This window comes from Sinocyclocheilus rhinocerous, unplaced genomic scaffold (assembly GCF_001515625.1).
Source record: "Sinocyclocheilus rhinocerous isolate Xijiao unplaced genomic scaffold, SAMN03320098_v1.1 scaffold2531, whole genome shotgun sequence".
NCBI lineage: Eukaryota > Metazoa > Chordata > Actinopteri > Cypriniformes > Cyprinidae > Sinocyclocheilus > Sinocyclocheilus rhinocerous.
In genome coordinates, this window is record NW_015661073.1 from 238607 (window position 1) to 241106 (window position 2500).

At 41.4% G+C, this 2500-nt stretch overlaps 1 protein-coding gene and 1 pseudogene across 1 annotated transcript in view; one reads left to right on the plus strand and one right to left on the minus strand.

Annotated features, from left to right (window-relative positions):
- LOC107726221 (peroxisomal multifunctional enzyme type 2-like) overlaps positions 1-862 on the plus strand; it is a 12734-nt pseudogene extending 11872 nt beyond the window's left edge.
- A 1027-nt stretch (positions 863-1889) lies between these two features.
- LOC107726226 (dmX-like protein 1) overlaps positions 1890-2500 on the minus strand; it is a 14802-nt gene continuing 14191 nt past the window's right edge. The window contains exon 10 of the mRNA XM_016535747.1: positions 1890-2500. This exon is cut by the window's right edge and continues 278 nt beyond it. The gene's annotated coding sequence lies outside the window, so the exon portion shown is untranslated.

The following is a 2500-nucleotide window of genomic DNA, read 5'->3' on the forward strand; positions in this document are numbered from 1 at the left end:
AAATTAATGTTTTAAATATAAAATGTTGAATACAGAAATATTAAATGATTTAAATAACTGAAATTATAGGCTAAAAATGAAACTAAATCCGCCAGCAGGTGGCAACAAGTCACTGATTTTATCACTGAATCATTCATTCAATTGATTCGTTCGAACGGCTGAATCATTCAGGAATGAATCTTTATGGACTGACGGAACACTTCAATCCCTGCATTTTGCTTCTCAAGTAAGTGTGTTGATTTAAGCATCTTCAGACGTTTGCATCAGACAGAGATGATGTGTTTGTGACTGTACTGTCTCTCAGCCGTGGATCTGAAGACGGGCCGAGGATCTGTGCACAGAGGAGCCGGCGGCGCTAAAGCAGACGTGATCTTCACCGTCGCAGACGAGGACTTCATGCAGCTGCTGACGGGCAAACTGAACCCTCAGAAGGTGCTGCGTCTCTCACACGAGCGTCGGGCTTCAGCCCTGTTATTCACACTCCTCCTGCTCGGTGTTTGTCCCGCAGGAGTTTTTCTCCGGCAAGCTGAAAGTCAAAGGGAACATCACGTTGAGCCAGAAGCTGGAGGCCGTGCTGAAGGACTACGCCAAACTCTGAAGACCCTTGATCGTGAAGGAGTCACACATCTAGCTGCATTAATCATTCGTTTCCAATAATGCTCAATGCACTGATGCTTACAACAAAAGACCACATGATCGTTAATAAAAACCCAGCAAAGAAATAAAGATCTTGCATTGAGTCATTTATTTTCTCGTTACAGTCATGTACATTACAGATCTCTTCATACTCATTATAAAATTAGATTCATTTGTGTGTATATTATTCACATTTGAGAGGTTAAAGGGCAGAATCCTTACATCATTATATCAGCAGTGATCTGGGTGAAGAAACAATCATTCAACTTCATTCAAAGGGGAAACATGATTTTTGTTCTTGTTTTAAGCTGAATTCACTTCAAGTCATTTCATTCGTTCAGTCTTGATTTGAGGATGTTTACTGAGAAATCCTGAGGAAGAGCATCATTTTCTGCAGTGAAGAAGAACATGGAAATCGTTCGACGGCAGATAAAAGCAGCGTAAAAAATAAATCCTGAACAACGTTTCTACAACCAAACGTCTGCAAGAGCCTCGATGATTATAAATATGCTTTATCTTTACCACAGAATCATTTCATCAAGTCTCGTGTTCAACTCCATATTTACACTGGAAATAAAAGTGTCTCCCGATCGTCCTGATTCAGAAATGTTATGATGTTTCGGCTCCACGCGGATAATCTCTACATGCAAAGTGCTTCATCTTCAACCTCAGGTAACATTAACACTATCAGTGCCTGTGTGAAAGGAATGGAGCAGCCAAAAATGAAATCCTGCCATCGTTTGCTCTTCCTCAGCTTGCACGAGCGTCTTTCGTCTGCTAAACACTACAGAAGATGCTCTGGAGACCAAACGGCTGCCGGTACCCATTGGCTTCTATAGTATGGATGTGAATGGGTACCGGCAACTGTTTGGCCTTCAGAGCATAAACATGATTTTTGTTCTTGTTTTAAGCTGAATTCACTTCAAGTCATTTCATTCGTTCAGTCTTGATTTGAGGATGTTTACTGAGAAATCCTGAGGAAGAGCATCATTTTCTGCAGTGAAGAAGAACATGGAAATCGTTCGACGGCAGATAAAAGCAGCGTAAAAAATAAACCCTGAACAACGTTTCTTCAACCAAACGTCTGCAGGAGCCTCGATGATTATAAATATGCTTTATCTTTAACACAGAATCATTTCATCAAGTCTCGTGTTCAACTCCATATTTACACTGGAAATAAAAGTGTCTCCCGATCGTCCTGATTCAGAAATGTTATGATGTTTCGGCTCCACGCGGATAATCTCTACATGCAAAGTGCTTCATCTTCAACCTCAGGTAACATTAACACTATCAGTGCCTGTGTGAAAGGAATGGAGCAGCCAAAAATGAAATCCTGCCATCGTTTGCTCTTCCTCAGCTTGCACGAGCGTCTTTCGTCTGCTAAACACTACAGAAGATGCTCTGGAGACCAAACGGCTGCCGGTACCCATTGGCTTCTATAGTATGGATGTGAATGGGTACCGGCAACTGTTTGGCCTTCAGAGCATTTTCTTTAGTGTCTAGCAGACGAAAGACGCTCGTGCAAGTTTGGAGGGAGAGGAAATTATGGCTATTTTTATTTTTGGGTGAACTATCGCTTTAAAGCTCATCATCTCAATAAATACTGCTTACTGTAGTAATATACAATACCTTACAAAAAATGGTTATTAGAATGACCGCACATCATTTGACACACGCAACAGAAGCCAGGGGACGTCCAGCGCGAGGGTAGAAATATAAGGACACTTATCACTATATTGAGTCTAGAGCACGATCACAACACCGTTTGGCTAGTTAAGGCTTTACTGATATATATAGAGATATATATTCCAGGTTAACTTGAGAATGCTGAGCAACTCGTACAGTGTGCTTGAGCGCAGGATTC